At 34.7% G+C, this 23,628-nt stretch overlaps 1 protein-coding gene across 1 annotated transcript in view; it reads left to right on the top strand.

Moving 5' to 3' along the window:
• The window catches only part of pik3r3b (phosphoinositide-3-kinase, regulatory subunit 3b (gamma)), a 202,177-nt gene that overhangs the window by 2,362 nt on the left and 176,187 nt on the right, over nucleotides 1–23,628 (top strand). The gene's annotated exons all lie outside the window — the stretch shown is intronic.

Raw genomic sequence — 23,628 nt, forward strand, 5'->3', positions numbered from 1 at the left:
TACACACACATTTACATTTTTCACATACAATTTTTAAAGACTTTTTAAATATATATATGTAACAATACCCTATATATAATATACACACACATTGTATCTATCATCAAGGAGTGAAAAATATTACCACATCTCTATGGCATCCATAATATTATACCCTCAATCTTCAGAGCAAGATGGCTAATTATCTCCTCCCCACATTCAGATTAGGCAGCACTACCCTATAATAAAACGCTTCACTTGAAATTTGAGGACATTGTGTGCAAATCACAGACTTCAGCTCCCACTAGAAACGTTACTTCCAATGCTGAATTTAGGGATCTGTCAAGGATTTGTGAATATCTTTGAAAAATAGATAAGATATAAATACCTGCACAAATGGCGACTTTAAAAAAGGACAAAATTATATTTAAAATGTTGTTTTAAGCTCTTTATGGGGCCTGCGATGCCCCTGTGTTTCTGATTGTGGTACAGTCTGCTTGTGGGGGTGTTCATATGCTAACTAGGTCAGACAGTCAACCCTGGTTTTTCCAAGAGTGCTTTTCTCTCTTACTGTCTAGGGTGCATGTCTCTTTTATGGTGAAGGTTTAGGTTGTATTTATACTATTTATGTGTTTTATTCACAGTAGATCCTCTTTTAGTGACTTATTGAGTTCCTTTGTTTCAGCCAAGGCACAGGGATGGTGATAAACAGCATAGCAAAGCCATTCCTTAGTGTCGGGAGAGGCAAAAACATGCAGTTCTGTTGAATAATTGATCACTGGTGCATTGGATGGCTGACAGTCAGCCAATCATTAGACTCACCCTGTGCCAAGAGATCCTTGTGGAACACTGACGAACACTTACCCTGATTGAAGAGAGTTTTTTGAGCCTAGCAAATTGTCAAGTTTATCGAATCGATAAAATTGGTCCGTTTAATTTATTTATTTATTTATTTTAATCATGCATTACAGAGCTTTTGGAACAGTGAAAATGAAACAAAAGTTCAGAACATTGACATAGACTTTGAACTTGTTACATTGATGAATTATTTTAATATTATTAAAGATACATTTTTATATCATTAGAGCCTAGAAGTGTGGTTGACCTACATACAGAGTCTACTCACTAAATTTTAAGCATTCAAAATTATTTAGGACTCTGCAATGAATATGGATAACAGGATATTATGTTAAGCCCCATGGCCTCAGTTTTGAATTAATATCAATATTAAATAATAATTAAATTATTAAATAATCTTATAAATGCATTATTTTTTAACTTAAAACAGCAATAATATAGCATTTATTTCAGTTCCCAACACTGCAATCAGTTATTCCACGTTTTTAACTTAAATTTGTTTTATTTTAAATTTGAATTGATGTGAAATTTCCAAAATCCACAAATATGCAGGTCAGTGTTCACTCAGATGGAACTGCTGACTCATTCACTCATTCAATATTCACATTTGGTATACAAGGAAAGGGTGAGTGAAAATAAGTGTATTTGGACACAGCTCTGTATAATATTGCACATTTTATATGATACAACGTACACTACCGTTCAAAAGTTTGGAGTCTATAATATAAGTTTGTGCAGTATTATTGCAATTTAAAATATGTTTTCTGTTTGAATATATTTAAAATATAATTTGTTCCTGTCTTCAGTGTCACATGATCCTTCAGAAAACAAATGAGCTGATTTGATGCTTAAGAAACATTTCTTATTATTGTCATTGTTGAAGGCAGTTGTGCTGCTTAAAATTTTGTGGAAATGGGGTTACATCTTTTTCAGGATTCTTTGATGAATAGAAATAGAATTTGAAAAAAAAAAAACATTACTTAACATTAACATAAATTACTTTACTGACATCAGTTCAAGGCATCCTTGTTGAATAAAAGTACTAATTACTAAAAAAACATACTGACCCCAAAATGTATTCACTAATCCTTAACAACAACAGCAAAAACTTTGACTTTTCAGCAGACTGAGACATATTCCAAAACATTAGGTTTTAATCAGATTTTCGTATAGCACATGTAGATTGTAAATATTCAATTTCATGTGTTGTACTTTTCAAAACAACAAAAAGGGAAAGTTGGAAAGCTGGCAATAACAATTGTTCCCATGTCTCTAGGACATTAGCACTTAGGGAGTAATTTTGATCCAGTTAACCTTCAATGTAGCATGGTGTTGCCTGTTCTGACCTGATATTGTCTCTAGATAGTTGCTGAAATGGAGATTTTCCAAGATTCACCATATGTTTCTTTTCTTTCTTCAGCAGCAGCCATCTCTTTTATTTTTGGCTCTTCTCTCAATCACTTCTTCTTCTGTCATTCTCTGCAGAGGCGTCATTAACATTTTGTGTTCGAGAAAATTTGCTCCAGTGTTACAAAACGTGGCCCATTTTACTTAATAACAGCGCTATGTCATGGACATACAGTTGGCTGTCAAATGCTGGGCAGGCAAACTTTCTGTGCAGAGATGATGCATTCCACAGCTGGTTTTTCTCTTTGTCTTTATACCACTATGAATAAACTGACATGTTCCATTGCAACAATGAGGCAAAGATCAACTTATTAGCTACTCAACAGCACTGTGAAAGTATCAGTCAAAGCCTATGATCTTTACATTCACCATTATCCTTGTTGTTGACTTTAGATCCATCTCTTTTGATCACCGATGCCTGATCACTTGACTCTCATTTCTCAAAGGCCTTGCGTGCAGACTTATGTTTGATGAGGAAAGATACTTTTGGTGTTACGCTCTGATCAAGCACATGGTGATGTGTTAATAGATGAGTCTGAGAGCTGCTAAGTGGGATGATGATTTTCGAAGCGACTCTGGAAGAAGCATGAGCAACTCTTACTGCGATCAATTTTCCAGACGTGCAGGTCAGGCATCATGGCTGTTTTGAAGCTAGGCTTAATGAGAAACTGAGTCCTCCATAGAGTATACTGAGGACAAAAAATGATGTTCTTTCTACATTTGAAATAAACCCAGCATTGCAATGCCAGGGCTGGGCACTATGGCTGTCAAAATGATCATTTTAATGTTGATGTGGGCCAATTTAGTATCCTTTTTTTTTTGCTGTTTACAGATTCTAGCACTGTCACAGGAACAGGTGTGATTCCTCATGATGTCTATTTCAGTGATATCTGTCAGGTAATAGTGACATTTTAAACAATATCGAACATCAAACATCAAAGGTCGACTTGCGCTCAGGAGAAGAGCGGATAAATTCTTTTATTATATTGTGAATGTTTGTTGTTTAAGTTAAGAATTTTGTTTACATCATGTACAGATCATGTCTGATACTTCACATCAGAGTCAGCCTTGATTAAGATTCAGGAGAAAGAATTATGATAGGCTAATCCTGTTTCAAGAAAGAAAACGTCACATGTAAAATGAATCCTATTTAGAAAGAACATAGTTTTATAGCCCATTTACAATTTACATTTAAAGTGTTCATTGCAAAAAAAAACAAAAAACATTGCATTTACATTCCTTCCATTTACAATGCTAACTTTCTAACATGTTAAAAATAACATGGAATAGCACTTGCTGAATGAATGCAGCAATACAGAGCATTTAACATACTTGCTCTCAAATCAAGCTGTATTCATCACTTGATATCATGATGGTAACTCTCCAAAAACCCATATTAACAGAAACTCTTCTAAATTAGCATAACAAAACATTAATCACTACTAAATCTCCCACTTAACATTAATCTTGCACAAAATACATTATATAACACTTAATTTTAGCATTTACTCTCCCTTTCAAGTGCCATAGGCAAAGCATGCTGGGAAACAGAAATCCCAGCCCAGTTTCAGTTAAACTTCTACTTTCAGTTAAACTCAGTTAAAATCTAAATTAAAAGAAATAAGTTCATAACACTCAAAACAATGAAACAGTTCAGTTTACTTACAAAAGAAAGTGCTAAATACTCATGAAAGTTCATTTGCCTTAACTAATTTATTTAATTTAAGTTTGTCCTACTCAAACCAATTAATTATTTTAAGCATTAGGGTTTACAGTGTGTCATTTTCAGACAAGGCATTATGAAATGTTTACTAAATGCTGTGATGTAACTTTTGTCAGATCCAATACAGTTGGCTGCTTCATCTTTCAACAAAAGTTTCTTTGCGAACTCTCCATTACACTGAGCTTGGTTTACAAAACAATCTGCAGTCAAATGCTCTGAACAAACATATAATCTTTCAACGTGATCCAGGACACCATTAAAAATAAACCAGCCACTTGTTTCTGATGCGGTTGTCCTTCTAAGCTCTGTACAGAGACACAAAAAAGCTGTTTAAACAGTTTGCGTCAAAGCAAATGTTTATTTAATTTTCCATTTGTCCTGCTGTCAGAACTCGTCAGAAATTGAACGGGCATTATATATACTGTATCCAGTGTAGATGGCCTCAGTGATAATAATGGGTTCAATCTGATTTCTCATGTCATGACCCCTTTAAGACTCAGTGTTACAAGCTTCATTTATGCTACTCTGCTTGATTTGCCCTTGTGTAGTGCTTCATGCTCCCATGTGACAGGGAGGTTCAGACTCCGCCAAGGCTTTGGCAGAACACTTGTTGGCTCCCATACTTCTTTGCTGCGCTTCGTTCCACATTAGCTGCAAACGTGGTGGAGCAGTTTCAAAAATGTAACCTTTTTAAACTCTGATTAGGAGTTTGTAATTTTATAGCATCATTTCTGAACCAAGTGTCCCTGCACAACCCAGGTGAACTTGGAGAAAGCACATAAAAACTGAAAGCCGGTTTTGAAAAGCAGACATTTTTTTGCTAAAGATTTCTCACTTCAGAAGGTTTTATATTCCTACATAACAAAAAGCTGTAAACGGCAAACACTGACAGCAATGGTGAAGTTAGGAAATAGGATATTAACAGGAATTTTACACTTATTCCCCCATGTATAGTAGCATTTCATTGTCAGAAAGAGCTAGTGTTTCGAATGTCATTTTCTAGAGATGAAAATGAACTGTGAATTGATGGCTTGTAGTCATAGCCATGAGGATGACATGTAATAAAAACATTGCTATTCATGATCAGCTGTAGCCACTGAAGTGAATGTTAATTTGTTGGGTGAAACAGACAAGATATTTCAATACATTTGTTTCCCCTAATTAAGTTGTGGAACATTTTTGTTATTTTATGGGCTCAATGCAGTAATCCACACATTGGAATTTTTCCCAACCAAAGAATATTTCCCAGTCAAATTCCGCTACGGGATAACAAATTAGCCACATTTACCAACAGAAAGCTGCTTTGTTTTAAAGTGACTTTAAAATGCTTTTCATACATCGCTACACTATTGACAATTAGACATTAAATAATGGACATCTTTTGACCACAAAATTTCACTAATGTGACCGCACCTTCAGAGTGCTTTGTCTACAGGGCCTTTGCACCTCCCGTCCACATTCAGAAGTAGGTCTGGTGTCTGTAGAATATGTAGTGAAGTCATCATTATTTTTTTACCAATTAAAAAGTTTAAAATTATTCAAATTTCAAAGCAACATACAGAATTCCCACTAGCTTTTATATTGGCATTGTCAAAACCAGAAACAGGCATGTAATCATTGTACATTTACATGACATGTTTCATTTTACACATCATTTGCAATGCAGGTAGGCATCTCTTTTCTTGCATCTGTTTGGCATTAGAGTGCTTTGTCCCATGTGCATTTCTGAACAGACGTTTGACGGATTTCGCTTTAAGCATTTCAACGAGGGCTGGAGCAGACCCTCTCAGTCATATCACTCAGAAAATCCATCTCCACCATACCACTCAGTGCCAAGAGGACGAAAGCCTAGTCTTTGTGTGCCATTTTATCCTGCTGTTGTGTATTCTCTGTCTTGCTTGTTTTCCATGAAGCCCGAGGATGATGATAAACACTGCCTTCACTTGGGAGAATGTTGCGCTATAAATCTGTTTCTATCCTTATTTCTATGCTGTGGCTCGGGATTTGACTGGTTTTCTGAAATTTAGAGAAAAGCACAAAACGGCATCTCAATATTACACTTTCTTCAGCTATTTATGAGCACTCATAAAGACTCATGCCTTTTATGTCCTTATTTTATGTCCCCTTCATCTGTACATTTTAAATGCGACCGAAAGGCTCATGATAAATTTGTTGGGGTGTAATTTAACCAACATTAATATGCAAGGATATAAAATGCACCATGGTAAAATGGACGGTGTAGTGCCTTTTATAAACATATTTGTTTCTATACAAGAATAGTATGACTCTTTAGTCTTATTGTTAAAACCTGTTAGTGTTCCTTCTAATATGCTGATTTGGTGCTCAAGAAACATTTAATATTATCAATGATGAAAACACTTTCTATTTACTGCTTAATATTTTTGTGGAAACCTTTACATTTCTTTGGTATTATTTGATGAATAGAAATTTCAAAGAAACATAAAATTTATTATACAGTCACTTTTGTTTTAATCAATTTAATGCATTCTTGCTAAATGAAAGTATTAATTTCTTTTAAAATCTTACTGACCCCACACTTTTCAATGGTACTATATATTTGACGAATGTATCATTATATATTGCATATTGGTACATTATATATTGATGTTTTTCGCTATACATAAAAAAAAAAAAAAAAGGACTTTTTACGGCTCAAAAGGCAGGAAAACACTTAAAGGATCAGTTCACTTTTAAATAAACTTTTCCTGATAATTTACTCACCCCCATGTCATCAAGTTGTCCATGTCTTTCTATCTTCAGTCGAAAAGAAATTAAAGTTTTTGATGAAAGCATTCCAGGATTTTTTTCCATATAGTGGACTTCAATGGGCACTAAACAGTTGAAGGTCAAAATTAGTTTCACTGCAGCTTCAAATTGTTCTACACAATCCCAGAAGAGAAATAATGGTCTTATCTAGAGAAACAATCACTCATTTTCTAAAAAAAAAAAAATTATGCATTTTAACCAGAAATGCTCATCTTGAACTAGCTCTCTTCTTCTTCTCTATTAGAATTCCAGCAGTGTAGACACTGCTAAGTGTATTACTGCCCTCCACAGGTCAAAGTTTTGAACTAATTTTTATATATATTTAGTATATAACAATTAGTTCAAACTTTGACCTGTGGAGGGCAGTAAAACTAATTTTGACCTTCAGCTGTTTGGTGCCCATTGAAGTCCACTATATGGAAAAAAATCCTGGAATGCTTTCATCAAAAACTTTCTTTTCGACTGAAGAAAGAAAGACATGGACATCTTGGATGACATGGGAGTGAGTAAATTATCAGGAAAAGTTTATTTAAAAGTGGACTAATCCTTTAAAAATAGAGGTTTACAAACACACCAGGCGTTTATTAGCATCAGCACATAACTTCAAACCACTTGAGTGGAGTGGTGGTGTGGAATGTACATTTCCATTATAGCATTAGATGTGCTGCAGATTGGCTTGGGTTTAAACTCGGATGCATGTCTGGATGGCAAAATCTTCTGCAAGAAATCTAGGATGTAGGACCAATTCACTGGACACTCTAGGCTCTTTTAAGAACTGTTCTTTTTATCGGATCCCTGTAAGAGCGTTGCAATGAGCCGGAGGCTGATGGTTAATCTTGGCCATTCTTGAAAATGCCACAGATGTTTCTGGTGAGAGTGAAAGATATTTACAGAGGGAGTTCAGAAGCCTTAGCTGCAGTCAGAATTTATCTTGGTTGAAATTCTAAAGTGTTCCTGGCCTCTCCAGCTTTTACTGCTTCAACATTCCTTACGTTGAATGCTCTTATTGTGTTGGCATTTTAAAACTCAGAGCCGTGATATACCGGGTGAAGTGCTATTGCATGTTTGTGTATGTGTGAGAGAGGGTGAGCATGCCAACTGCCAGTCGGGATTTGGAGAATAGAGCCCCTGTTTGGTGTTACATCAAGGGGCTAGTGTTGTATAACTGTGGTTGATGTGATATGCTTTTGCTTGTGTTTAGAGTGTTTTACATAGATTGTATGAGTAGGTCAATACAGTGTTTTTTTTTCATTCACACTTGAATCAAATCAAGGAAGTTTTCAATATACAATTCAGCAGCACTATAAATTTAGATGTCGGTGAATTTAATCGGGATAGCTGTGGTAAAATAGATTTGATTCGGAGATATTGGTTAGATATATGTTGACAATTTTGTGGAGAAGCAATCTTCATCCAGCTAGGAAGAACAAATAACATCATTGAAGGTCAAGATGTGAGTTCTGCCTTTTACTTTTTTCATAAAACTGTTCCATCATAAATTCACAACAAAATAGCTTTTTTTTTCTCTCCCTTGTCATTCTTGTGGTCTTGTCTGTTGTGTGGAAAGTGCGTATGCTAGAAGTATAGAGCAGCTAACCGCACAGTATGAGAAATAATTGCTAAATAAAATGTTTGTGGCATTTAAAAATATGGTGTGTCTGCTGCACAGCATGAAACAGAACTAGGCAGAAAACTATATTTGCATTAATTCCGCCTAGTGGTTCAATGATGGTATCAGATGGTGAATCAGATTATCTGATCAAAAATACAGTAAAACAATCCTTTTATCAATAATTTCTTCCTGTAATGGCAAAGCAAAATTTTGAGCAGCCATTACTCAAGTCCTCAGTGTCACACTTCAGAAATCATTCTAATATGCTGATTTTGTGCTCAAGAAACATTTATAGCAAATTAGCTCAAAAGGGAAATATGAATAATTAATTATAACTCGTTATAATTAATTATAAATATTTGGATTAGTTAATAGAATTAACTTGATTTAGCACAATAATATTACAATCGATTAACCTGTTCTTCCAGTGGACACAGTATTAATCGTCTATCAACTCCCAAAAAGGTTATTTTTGTGGCCACAGACAAAAATAACTCCCTTATTTGGTACTACTTAGAGCATGTAGCTGTAATCACATCGTTAAAGGGGATTTGTTTTGCAAGCAGTGGCCACAGAATCAACGCTCGTGTGAATGTCCACAAATGTTTTAACTAAATCACAAACACATAACTAGTCTAAACAAATACATACAATCACGCATACATGGGTAAAATAGAAAAAAAGTGAATGAATGAAACCAAAGATAAAACAGGGAAATGAAGCTACGACAAGGACAAGGTAAGAGTCCGTTAACCACCTGAACAAAACCATCAGCATCTTGGTGACAATGGGTCTACAGCTTAGACTAAACCTCTGCTTAGTTTAGTTAAATGCACGATACTTGCATAAGAGTTTCCAGATGCAGTCTCGGATGAAAGTCTTGATGGTTCAGTAGTTCGATGGTGGTGAAGTTGTGATCAGGTTCTTCCAGATTGAGTGGAAGAACTTCAGTCTGACTCGGTTGTTATTGGGAGAGTTCTCTCTCCCAGGCTGAAAGTTGGAACATGGCTTCTTTTACTTTGAGGCCCTGTGGTGTTGGTCGGACTGGATGTCTCTAGTCTTTTCCACATGATCAAGAAGAGAGCCAAGGTCACAGAGAACTTCTGCAGGGGTCACACCAATGGCTTGACCAATGAAAAGGGTGTAATTTCAGGCAGGTAAAGTTTCTTTGTTTAGAAGCTGACTCATTTGCATGATCAGAGTGGGCTGGCAGTTTTGTGTCCCTTTTTACTCTGATTAATATAACAAGCATACAATGTATGCTATGTGAGAGAGTTAAACGAGGATTATTTTGATATAAAGCATTATACCAGTAAGGTTACATTATCTAATAGTTCTATCATAAGGCATGCTTAAAACAGTATACAATACAAACGACAATATGCAAAACAATAATGATAAACACAATATCCTGGGGATATTCATTAATAGAAAGGTTTGTCTATGAATTAATGGAGAGAAGTCCTTTTTCATGGGCCTTGATATATCAATAGAGAAAGCCGTTGAGAGTGGACTCTCTCTTTCTCTACATTCCTTTGGGTCATAAACCACCTTATCTTTGTTTTTGTGAAAACAGGGTTATCTTTTTTCTTTCTTTTCTTTTTTTTCAGGGTTATTTGATCAAAAGAAAGTTCAAAAGAACAGCATTTATTTGAATCTTTTTTTTCATCTTTACTCTCTTTGCTAAATAAAAGTATTTGGAAAAAGCATTTGAAAAATTCCCTGACAATATGTAGAGCATGCATTATTCAGACACTCTAATAGCAGTTCAATTCAATTTTCCCAGTATGTGATGGGCAATATGAATATGTCAAATACAGTGAGAATAAGAGCGTATACAGGGAAAATATTAACCAGAACAGAACTAGGGTAATACAAGGCAGAAAGTATTATTCATTCAGAGCCAAGACTCTACTTACCTGTCTCTGCTTTCTGTTAATTGAATGTTTTTTTTTTTAGTGGATTGATGTGAACTTTTTCCTTTGTGACAGCCTTCAGCCCTGTTCCACTTTTTTTTTTCTGAGTACTAAAAATGAACATCACAGGAATTGAGGGAAGCTTGCAGCCTGTCCTTGCAAACATATCAAAGGTACTTTAAACAAGCTCATAGTTTGCCATGCTGCCCTCAAGTTAAATAGTTACTCTCCATCCTTAACCTTCTGTCCTCTTTCATCTTCCCTGGAAATTTGCTGAAGGAGACAGCACTCCAAGAAAATTAATGATGCATCAGTAAATATGACCCACAGAGCCATGTTGACACAGGTGGTGCTCTTTTACCTTGGCCCCATCTTCAATTTGCTGTTCTTTTACTAGTAGCTAGTTTGTTTAAAGTCTTCCCATCTGTCCTGAGCTACACAACTTTCAAAATGTTTAGACTGGAGCACTGGAAAAAAAAAAAAGCCTGACTTATGTGAAGGCAAAAGCTTTCTTCTCCAAGCTTATGAAAACATAGAAAGTATTTGATTTGCTCAACCAAGCTATTTCAGGGCAACCCACAGTAGACTTTTACACAAAATTGTTTTCTAAGGCACCTTAGGTTAAGCAAACCCCATTTCTCAGTGACAACAGAGAATTTAATAGCTGAAGAATCATTCTCTGTTGGTATTTTTTTTTTTTTTTTCAACGTCAAATACTGGAGAACACATGCCTGACCTCGGACTGACACTGTCATTGAAAGTTAGTTGGGGTTGTCTGTGCTCCAGTAATGGTTGCCTGAGGGCATCCTAGTTCTTACTTGTCATGGTTGTCTCATATGCTCTGCAGATTAGATTGAGGAGGCAGAACGCTGTTTGATATATTTTTATACATATATATGCAGCCTCGCTTGAGAATCTACACATGCCAGAAGCTTTTTGCTTGAGAAAAATCAAAGAATCAGTATGATCGACTGCAGTCAAATTTATACATGTCCCATCATGACAGAGGGGTGTTTAAAGGTCAGGCATTAGTGATGTCTCCCTTCACATGGTATGGGAACTGTCTCTTGTATTCAACTCCTTGTCTATACATATTTGTTTTTAGCCAGCTTTTCCTCCAGGCTAATTTGTTCTATTCTCAGGAGTATTGTCTTGTCAGGTAAATGTCAAAGTGTTTTTTTTTTGTGGACCATTGTATTTGATGGATGTCAGCATATGGACTTCACTTTTGTCTGATGCAGCTAGCTGTGCAGAAATGACACACTTCACTTTTAATGATAATGCGTCTGTCAATTGATTTGTTATTTTAATTATATGACTTTTCGTCTTATTTCCATCGCCCATCATTTACTTACCTTCCAAACCTATATGAAATTCTTTCTTACGGAAGAGGATTAGGGCCAAGCAATAATAAAAAAATAAAACCATCTCGAGATTAAACTCGTTAAATTACTAGAAAAAACTTGTTAAATTTCGAGAAAAATGTCGAGATAAAATGTTGAGAATAAAGTCATTAAATTACGAGAAAAAACTCGTTAAATTTCGAGGAAAAAAGTCGAGATAAAATGTTGAGAATAAAGTCATTAAATTCAGAGAAAAAAAGTCGTTAAATTACGAGAACAAATTCGTTAAATTGAGAAAAATGTTGTTAAATTTCGAGAAAAAAGTCGAGATAAAATGTTGAGAATAAACTCATTAAATTATGAGAAAAAAGTTGTTAAATTACGAGAACAAATTCGTTAAATTACGAATTTGTTCTCATAATTTAATGACTTTTTTCTCGTAATTTAATGACTTTATTCTCATAATTTAATGAGTTTATTCTCAACATTTTATCTCGACTTTTTTCTCGTAATTTAATGACTTTATTCTCATAATTTAATGAGTTTATTCTCAACATTTTATCTTGACTTTTTTCTCGAAATTTAACGACATTTTTCTCATAATTTAATGAATTTGTTCTCGTAATTTAACGACTTTTTTCTCGTAATTTAATGAGTTTATTCTCAACATTTTATTTCGACTTTTTTCTTGAAATTTAACAACTTTAATCTCAAGATGGTTTTATTTTTTTATTATTGCTTGGCCCTAATCCTCTTCCTTACTTTCTTCTGCTGAAAACAAAAGAAGATATTTTGAAGAATTTCGGTAACCAAACAGCTGTTGGGCTGCATTAACTTCCATAGTATTTTTATTTTATTTTCCATACTATGGAAGTCAACTGGGTCCATCAACTGTTTGGTTACTGAAATTCTTTAAAATATTTGTGTTCAACAGAAGAAAGAAATTCATAAGAAATTCAGTTTGGAACAACTTGAAGGAAAGTAAATGATGACAGTATGTTCATTTTTGGGTGAACTATCTGTTTATTGATGTTTGTTCCTCATAAGTTTATGACACTAAGCTTGAGAACTTTATAATAAAAACCCATAAGCCTCTCTGTTCTTGATATTGGACTCAAAGATGTAAGATTTACTCTAAAAGTTGGCATGAAATCAAAATGGACCCTATTTATTTATTATTACATGTTACTGGTCTTAATGTGAATGATTCAACCTTGCAAATACTACTGTTCAAATGTTTAGTGTCAGTAATATTTCAAAATATTACTGTTTTTACTGTATTTAAAAAATAATGCAGCCTTGTTGAGCATAAGAGACTTCTTTAAAATATTACCTACTACAAAGATTTGAACTGTAGTGTATTTTTAAATATATTTATGTATTTTATATTCTATACTATCTTTATTTCTTCGCTTCTCTTGCTTTTCAGTTTTATCTTGAAATGTTCTAGACCCTTTAATGGGTTTTCATCCAATCCCTTGGCCCCAGTATGATTCAATTCCCCTGCCTGGTCCTCTGCTTGAATACTAAAATCCATGGCTTGTATAAATGTTCCACTTCTTTCCTATTCCTCAGCTCCATTCATTCTTGGATGAAGAGAGTAAAATCTGGATTTGATGACTTTGTCATCTTTTTGTGGTCCTCATCTAAATTAAGGTGCTGAAAGAGGGAGACTACTATTAAATCACCTATTTATTTGCTTACTGGAAACTACTAATAGTCCTTTAAAGTCTGCCTGCTGTTGCACTGCCAAGGCAGCATTAGTCTGAGCTCAAGTTTTCTCTCCGGACCCTGTAGGTCCATTTATACAATCAAGCTCAGAAAGGAACAAAAGTTCACAGCAGTCATCTTCCTGATTATTGTTCCCCGTTGACAAGGACCAGGGCTGAAATACCTTTTATTTGCTCTTTTCCTTCTTAGTTTGACAAAAACTTTTTATTAGTATCTTGGACCACAGTTTCCTTAAGTTATTGGCCCAAGATAAAAAGTCAAAAGTACATCAAATCATATGTTTATGGAAAAGAAGATAGAATTGATGGTATTTGTGAGCCATTCACATTTAGTGCCCATTGCGATTTGCATTTTTTTCCCTCTAGTCAGACCAGACGGATTGTGAAATTTTGGGATTCACAGGAACACTGTTACAAAAATTGTGCCTTGCCACTGGAGCAGTTTTCTTAAAAGTACACTTTTTTACTTTATCTACCTGTACTAATACACTGTTTTTCAAAAGTTTGTGTTTAGTAAAAAGTCTGCTCTCCAAGTTTGGATCCTGTAATGGCAAAGCAGAATTTTCGGCATCAGTTCAAAAGAATAATATTTATTTAAAATTGAATTTACCTTGCAAAGTTGAATAATGAGAGTTTTGTACATGGAAATGACATGAGAATCAAACACCATTGTTTCATCCTTCATATGTAAATCTTGTATGTGCGAAAACACCACGGAAAAACAGGCGAATCTCAACATAACACCAACTGTGACGCAACAATCGGGTTCATTAATATGTACGCCCCCAACTTTTGCATATACCAGCCCATGTTCAAGGCAGTATTAACGTCGTGGAGCTGCACAGCCGAATCATCAGACGTTCTGCAAGTATTGTGAAGCAAGCAAGCAGTGACAATAGTGAAAATGGCAGATGGATCGATTATAACTGTTCATGATCCATGATATCATGGTATATTTAATGGTAATTGTAAATTGTCTTTCTAAATGTTTTGTTAGCATGTTGCTAATGTACTGTTAAATTTACTGGTTAAAGTTACCATTGTTTCTTACTGTATTCACAGAGACCAGAGCCATGTCGTTATATTCATTTTTAACCCGAAAACACTTGTAGTCCGTACAATTCATAAACGCATCTGCATTCTTATCGAGTCTCTCCAACTGTGTGTTGCTTTAGCCCTGTTAGCCGTGCAGCACTATCAAACTCATTCAGAATCAAATGTTAGCAAACATCCACAAAATACATGCCATACTTACGTGATCTGATATGCTGCATCACCAACAGTTTGTAATGATCCATTTTGAGAGTTATATTGTGAACTTCAGTATTGTTTATGCAATGTTTAATGGAGTCGCGAGCTTGGGGGCGGGGAGCATGAGCATTTAAAGGAGTACACACCCCAAATCAGAGCATTTTTAATGCCACCCCAAAATAGGCAGTTAAAACATGGTATAATAAAAAAATCTATGGGGTATTTTGAGCTGAAACTTCAGACACATTCTGGGGACACCTTAGACTTATATTACATCTTGTAAAATGTCAATTCAAGGGCACCTTTAAAGTTAATTTAGAATTTTCTGTTACAATGTAATAGTCTTTACTGTCAGTTTTCATCAGTTTAATTCATCCTTAATCCAAACCAAACTTTTGGAGAGTAATGTCTGCGCAAAAATACAGTGAACACAATTTGTATTATTTTTGATACAAAAGTTGCCAATATTAGCTACAAAGATGATACACCTAGATTTGTCTTGCTCGGAGTGTTTTGCAATGATGATTGTTGATGATTGTAAATGGTGGCTGCCATGGTGATGCAGGAATGTTCTCAGTGCTCTTAGACACACTTGCGGCTTGTGTGAATGGACAGTTTGGGCCAGTATGGACCACATCATTGTGGGCTATGCTTAGTTCTTTCCCCACCATGGCCTTCCTTTGGCCTCTTATTGGTCTTTAAGGGAATGCTGCATTGGTCATACCTCTTGTTGAGGGGAAACTCCCTGCTCAAAGCAGTGTGGCCTTCGCAAGACACTCCAACCCGAAGCATGGCCTGGCAGACTCGCTTGTTTGGATCAATCAGTACATGCTGTTGCCATAGAATTTTTAAGGACTGTATTTATTTAGACATCAATCTGCAGTGTGCAGTGTGAATATAGATATTGAGGTATCAAGGATTGTCTAAAAAGTAAAATTTAATAGAAATAACCTTTGTTGCTTCTCCATCAGTGCATGCTGGGTAGACAAGTCTTAATGTTTGTTTGCTAAAGTGATTTATAGATCGGGTATATAGGCTCACAACAACTATTTATCTTTATTTTCCCATCCCGTCTGAGAGGACATACTGATCTATCTCTAAGTATGCCATAAAAGTAAAGGACTGCAGTAGCAAAAATGTAGCCACATAGGAGTGACTGCATACTCGCTTTTTGTTTTACCTGCTTTCTCCTTTTCAAGCAGAGCTCTTGTATCAGGAGCTGCTGATTACTGTCACAGCATATTACACAACCCATGTGTCTCCTTCCACAGGCCTCTTTCTATTTTTCTCTCCCCTTCACTCTCTCTTTGATTTAACAGCCCAGGGACATTTTCCTCCTGTAATAATTTATTGTTTCTGTTCTTCATTTTACCACAGTGACCATTTAACTCTTGCTTTCAATTTTTTTGTTCTCCATAACATGCTCATTAATGCTTTTAAGGCTATACGTTCATTTTGTCTACTCGTCAATTTGATATAGACATTGAGCTCTTTTTATTTGTAGACTTGCTGAGCGCATGCATTTGCAGTAAAGAGGCTCGATGACATTGACACAATATCTGCTTTTTTGAATTGTAAACAGTGCTCTTTCTCAGTAATCGTTGTTGCTTTTAGACCTGTGTTAGACTGCACATGCAAGAAGTGCTTTTAATAAGTGCATTTTATAATTTAAATACAATTATAAAATGTTTATTGGGAGTTAGCCTTTGAGAATTACTACAAACTTGACTGTTGATGAAATTTGCCTGAGGAAGGAACACATTTACATCTGGATGATAATTCATTTACATAGGCTATAACTTTTAACTGCTTAAATTCATAAATCTGGCTGAATCTAAACAATTTGTAGAATGAAAAGTGCATTTTGTGTGCCTGATACTGCTGATAGACACCTGCTTAGGTCATTTGACATTCATACAGTTGACTGATGACAAATATGATTCAGGGCAACAACTCACTGTGCAGTTAGAATGTCCCTGAATTCAAGATATGGGGCAGAAATGCCCCTATATGAATTGCCGTCTCATACATCATGTGATATAGTAAAACTATATCACGCGAGTGCTGTTTTTCTGTCCAGGATAGCTCGAGTGCAAATGTGATAGGCTGCAGATTTTATTCAACAGTTCAATAAAGCAGGAGTTGATATTGACACAGTATTGTCTGTTTTGCTCAATTTTGCCAACGAAAATACAAAGACAAAGCAGAACTGTTTGTCTCCGAGCAACATAAAGCAGCGTTTCATTTCTGAATCTGCGCTTTGAACGAATCGGGTGAACGAATGATTCAATGGACCATTCATAAAGAGAACCATTTATTTCACACCTGAATGAATCACAGTGCTTCCCACAGGTTTGAAATATACTTGCGGTGGTAGCCGGGTGAAAAATCCTCCTATTACACAAAAATGATCTACTACATGTGACAAACGAATAATGTGCGATTTTTAACAGTATTTTTATTAATTGAAATTAATTTTAATTACATAGCATACTATTACATTTAATTACATACTAATATTGCATAATATTTCAATGCATTATTATGCATTGCAAATTATGCAAAATTACAGCATTTAAATGGTTATCCTTTTCCTATGTTCTCCTTGCTGTCATATAGTGTCTCTCTCAGTGAATGGGACCCAGATTTTAATAGTAAAATGTATATAATGAATAATATTATGTCAAATAATGTTCTTAGTCTTTTTTTCCTGTGGGGGAGACTACAATAATTTACTATGAATTAAATGGAAATCAAATTAAATATAATTTATTATGCAACTAAAATACCAATAATGCCCAAAAGAAAAAGAAAAAACTTAGCGTGTGACTTTTAATTATAAACAAGCCCGCAATACACCGGGACTCTTATTTTGAAATGTTTGTACTATTGTAGGCTGATCCTTCAGATTATAAAACAACCGTATAAAACATTTTATATAAAGGCTATGAAGTAGACATTGTAATAATTCATCAACTTGAGTTCATTAGTAATCGCTTGGCATAAATCTGCGCTTTTCATTGATTGAGAATCACTTTGAAGCAGTCTGAAGCGCGAGCTTGTAGAACGCACAACAGCACCCTCTTGTGACTTTGCAAAATGCAGCGCCCGTGGGAATGTCAGCGGGAGTAAACGGTTCTGACGCACACATAACGAGCAGGTATGAAACGATTAGTTAATCGATCGCGGATGGTTTCATTATATTGGGCAGATATAAAAGTATAAGAGGATAAAAATAATAAAAGCAAAAAATGTGTCTCCAAATATACTTGGGCGGCCGTTATTATACCAGGGCGGCCCACCCAAGTAAAGTCTATGTGTGGGAAGCACTGAATCAGCCATTTGAATGAATCAAATTCCATATTATTAAAAATAAATAAATAAATACAAATTTAAAGGTAGGCTATAGTTCATCCAAAAATGAAAATTTAGTAATCATTTACTCAACCTCATGGTCCAGAAATGTATGTGAAATAAATTCTTTGCTGAAACAAATATTTCAGAATCAGAAATATTTCTTTCTGAAGCTACTTTTTATAATGTCTACTTGATGCTTTACACAATAATGACTTTAAATTAAATTATCTTTTGGGGGTAATTTCTCAGTGCAATTTAATTGATGTGATGTGCTATTATTTTGCAATTAATTAGATTAGTAGTAGTTTGTAGTAATTCTCAAAGATTCACAACACTGATAACAGCATCATATTTGTTATATATTCAAATAGTTTTGTGAATTGTGCACGTTAAATTAATAAAAAGTAAAACATTTTATACATGGATGTTTGAAAAACCCCTGCATTGTTATGTTGTTTCATAAAAACCTATGTTGCAAAAGATTTATAGTGTGAATACAGCATGCACGAGAGTAGGCTCATTACCAAACTCGCAGCTTTGCAGTACCGTGCTGCTTACACAGAGACTGTGATTGCTGTAACCTAATAATATAGGTGCTGAAATAAATGCACACTGTTTTTGCGTGCAGTGTGAAACAGGCCTTACTGGACTGGACACTCCAACAGAGCAGAAAAATGGCTTATGCCAGAAGCTCCAGATAATGATATAGGAATCTGATGGGAATCATGCCAGATATAACTATTATGCAGCTCAGAAAGAAGTTTACAGAAAATATTGAAAGACCGTAATTTAGCATTCACGTTCCCAGCCGAGAAAAAAAAAACATGCTGGTAAAAAAAAATGTGTGTTTTAAGTAGTGGGCTGTAGTGGGCATTTTTCTTTCTTTCTTTCTTTCTTTCTTTCTTTCTTTCTTTCTTTCTTTCTTTCTTTCTTTCTTTCTTTCTTTCTTTCTTTCTTTCTTTCTTTCTTTCTTTCTTTCTTTCTTTCTTTCTTTCTTTCTTTCTTTCTTTCTTTCTTTCTTTCTTTCTTTCTTTCTTTCTTTCTTTCTTTCTTTCTCCCTTTCTCCCTCATATTTCCCCTCTTTCCCCACTCCTTCTCTCTTTGCTGAAGCATTTGAAGTACAGGAAATCATCACTTTAGCTTAGGCGCATCCCAAAATAGATCTGCAGCACCACGGATAAAGATCAAACGGCATGCAGTATACCAGAGCCTTTCCTCATTCCTCTGTGGGATGGTGTGAAGGTCTCTCTTTCTTTCTCTCTTTTGTAGAAATGGGGCATGATGAGGCGGGGTTGAGTGGTACAGATCTGGGATGGGGGAAGTGTGGGAGAGATCGTGTTAAGCCGCTGGCATGGGGAATGATTAGGGTTTTAGTTAAAACTGGAAGAGAGCAGACTCACAGGAGGCATGATTTTCTGCTTTATTATTAAAATAGTAGCAGATTTTGCTGCCGTTAATAAAAAAGGTTGTTAAATCTACATTTAAGCTTAATTAAAGTTTACACTGTATTCACATAAAACACTCGGTAGGGGCACAGAGAAATGCCTCAAAGAGGTATTTATTTATTTATTGTGTGTGTGTTTGTTTCACTAAGGCTCCTCAATTCTCTAAATAAAAATAGATATTTTGGGGTTTTGTGGAACATTTAGTTGTTTACAACCTCAAAAATTCTCTGAATTATTCTCTAATCCCTGGTTCTAACATAATGGAATAAGTTTTTCATTTTCAATAATAGTATGTTTCAACTTAAGTGTTCTGCTGCTCCCTTTCCAAATGGTATCTAGTTTGAATGAAATAAAAGATAATAATAATAATAATAATAATAATAATAATAATAATAATAATAATAATTATGATATCAGTGTAAAAAAAATCCCAGTAAAATTTACGGTAAAAAAACGGCAGCTGTGGTTGCCAGAACTTTACCGTAAAAAATACAGTAGCAACGTAAAAAAAATCTGTTAAATTTACGGAAAAATAACGTATTTCATTAACTGATATAATGTTAATTTACCAACCTAATGAAGTACTAACATCTGTTATATACCTTTATAATACACTGACAGTCACCAAACACAGTGGTGATAAGAGTCACATGATGAATCAAAGTTCATCACAAGCAGCTTTTCCACAAGCTGAGGACGACAACACTAACATATAGAAGGTGCACACAGTGTCATTCACACACACACTAAACACCATCATGGTAACATGCATGAAATTTTAAAAATGCAATAAACATTATTTTAACAACATTAGATGTAACATAAAACCCTAATGTACATAACTGATTAGAAAAAAATGAGAAAAACTAAGAAGAAACAGAGTTATTTCAACGAAAATATATCAAATGTGAAGTGTCACGCAGGGAATTGTGGGAATGTCAATTTACGGTTTTTCACTGTAAATTTTACAATGAATTGTTATTTTTCACTTCCAAAAACTGTGAATTTAACGGTATTTTACCGTAAAATTACATTAAATGTACCGTTAGATCTATTACAGTTATTCACCGTATATAGTATGGAAACTTTCTGTAAACCAATTGACAGTTTTTCACCACAGCATTTTTACAGTCTTTTACTGTTAAAATCACGGTCATTTTTTACAGTCTGATAGTAATAATACTGATTGACTGTTTGATTGATTTCTCTTAAAAAAATGAAAAACAATTTTACTCAACTTTTACTTTACATGTTTACTCATCCCCATGTTGCCGAAAAGGCCAGGATGAAACGCATGAAAGTTTTTAATTTTAGGAGAAGATCCAGCAACATGTTCTTTCTGTCAAAACCTTTTATCCCTGAAGCATGTTTTATTATATTCTGCTGGTTTTAACCCTGTGAGGAACCTGTTTTACTCAGTTAACACTTTTGAAGTCATTTTTAACAAAGTTAAACCAAATATAGTTTGTTTTAGCAAAAATAGATTGACCTGATATAGTTTTACCATATTTTTTTTTAAACAAACACTCATTTTGTCACAAACCTGTATGCATGTATTAAATGGAACAAAAGAACATATAAAAAAAAAGTCATTTCTTTTTTTCTTTTTTTTTTTCTTCATATATTGCAAGTCACTGAGGTTGTAGAACCCCATTGACATTCACTATAGGTGAAAACTGAATCCCAGAATCTGGCTTGGTCACCACAGGAGAGGTGAGCCTGCAGGAAATGAAAGAATTCGGGCAACAGGAAGTGATGTCATTCTAAAAATTAACTACAAATTCTGAACAAATAACATTATCGGAATGAGAAAATAACATTATTAACTGCTTGTCAGTAATGAAGTTTTCACTCAAAGTGCAGAGAAAAGCACTATATAAATATAACTTTATTATTATTAGTATTATTTGTTCCCATTTTCTCATTTCTGATTTAAACCATGCATCTCCTTCCTCTATATTCCATTCTTCTCTGCAAAATAATGGATGCTGCAAAGAAATGAATCCCATACTAGTAACATACATCTATATTTAAGTCCGTACACTATCCAGTCTATGCAGTGGCCTTTGGGAAATTGTGTTATACACTGCTGCATGCAGGAGATAGCTGCCATACAGTAAGTGAGTTGTTCCTTACGTGGCTCCTACTTAGTTCAGTGAGCACATTTTCACAGCAAGACTTGCACTGCGGTTTGTTATTTTAATTGGCAATTATAGTCTCCCTGCTGAAGAAAAGAACAGTGCTAAAGAAACTCTGTATCATTCCCCCTTTGTCTGGCAGTTACCCTCTTTTTCACTCGCACATTCCCAGCCCTCCCAACACTCTTCAGAGGAAAAAAATTCAACACTTAACTAAACTGTTATATTTCCTGTTACTGTCATCCATTCATCCATCCATCTGCACTCGCTCTGAATGAGGACACGAGTGCCACAGAAAGAAAAAAGGCTTTCACATCTTCATAGATGACAGGTGATTGTTGTTCTCAAAGTGTCTGGAAAACTCGCCTATTAGACGAAGGCAAACCTCGGGCCTGTTAGGTAAGTTTTCTGCAGTTCCTGTCATGCTTTCGCTCTCTCTTTTGCTTCCATCACACTCCCAGCAGGATGTCATGCCTTTTTGTGCTTTGAAGCTCCTGGATCTTCCAAGACTTTGTATGGTTTTTTCTTTTGTTAATGGATAGGAAAGAGTTCTATTAATAGAAATAAAGAAACAGGAACAGGTTTGATAGTTCTGGGGATACACAGATGGAACTGTTGCACACATATTAGTTGTTATCTTTCTTTTTTAACCCAATCAAAATGATCGATTTTATTTCATTTATCATAAGTACTTTGATGTTTATATTCTTGGATTCAGCCACATGTTTGCTATAGATTTAGTTTCAAATTAATCTCTTCCCTGTGGATTACGCCTCACCTTCCGATGGTGCACACGTATATCAGGCAAGCATACGCAATCCCTCATATACTCAATATACCTTTGGCACGCATGCTTCATAATCTCAACCTTCATCTAATCTCACAGGAGCTGTTCAATCAATCCTCTTTATTTCTGCTAAAATTATTTATATTCCTCTTTCACCTTTCTGGATTCATTGGAACACATTCATATTATATCACATCCAAGGACACTATTGATTACAAGCACAATTCATTTTGTTGTATTACCAGAACAGCTGTTCTCTTAGTAGTGTGATTAAACTACATCTGTCTACTGTCTTTAGTTGCATGGAGTATGGGAGTATGTGCCCTTGGAATCCTAAAGAAAGCTCTGTGCATTCTGAACGGCCATCATTTTATTCAATGTTATTTGGCTTGGAGCATAAACAATTCTCAGAATTCTAAATTATTATCTTATTTTATTATATTAGATTCATTTAAAATTTAATTTGGAATCGAAATGTTTCTGATTTTGGTTCTTGTTGAGCAGAAACTGTTCTTGTCATTCTGTCTCTGGCGTTCCTTTCCAGATGTCATCTGGTTAGAATGAAATAAATAAATAAATAATATAATATAATATAATATAATATAATATAATACAATACAATACAATACAATACAATACAATACAATACAATATATATATGAGTAGCCTACACAGACTTGACTATGATATGCACTACTATTTTTCTTTTATTATTCTGCAAGGATACATCAAATTGCTCAAAAGTTACAGTAAAGACATTTTTAATGTTACAAAAGATTTTTGTCAAATAATAACTTTTTTTTCACACTTTCTATTCATCAGAGAATCCTGACATACCACGGTTTTCATAAAAATATTAAGCAGAACAACTGTTTTCATCATTGATAATAAGGAATTTTTCCTGAGCACCAAATCAGCATATTTGAATGATTTCTGAAGGATCAGGTGACACTGAAGACTGGAGTAATGGCTGCTGAAAATTCAGCTTTGCCATCACATGAATAAATTACATTTTTAAATATATTAAAATAGAAAAGTTATTTTAAATTGTAAGATCCCAAACTTTTGAATGGTAGCGTAGCACAGAAAAAGTGTAATATTTTGTGTGGATTTAGTTTGAACCCTTTGTTGAAACAGTTGCTCATGTCATCTTAAGAAATGAGACAGTAAAAGGATGGCTTTTTATTAATGTGCTGGTAAGTCTTTAGAGGCTTTGTATACTTACCGACCACCAACAGAGCTCTGAGCCCAGTTTATGCTGACATTAGTGTTTAGATGTGTAGCGTGAGCCCTTT

Source organism: Megalobrama amblycephala, linkage group LG8 (assembly GCF_018812025.1).
Source record: "Megalobrama amblycephala isolate DHTTF-2021 linkage group LG8, ASM1881202v1, whole genome shotgun sequence".
Classification (NCBI taxonomy): domain Eukaryota; kingdom Metazoa; phylum Chordata; class Actinopteri; order Cypriniformes; family Xenocyprididae; genus Megalobrama; species Megalobrama amblycephala.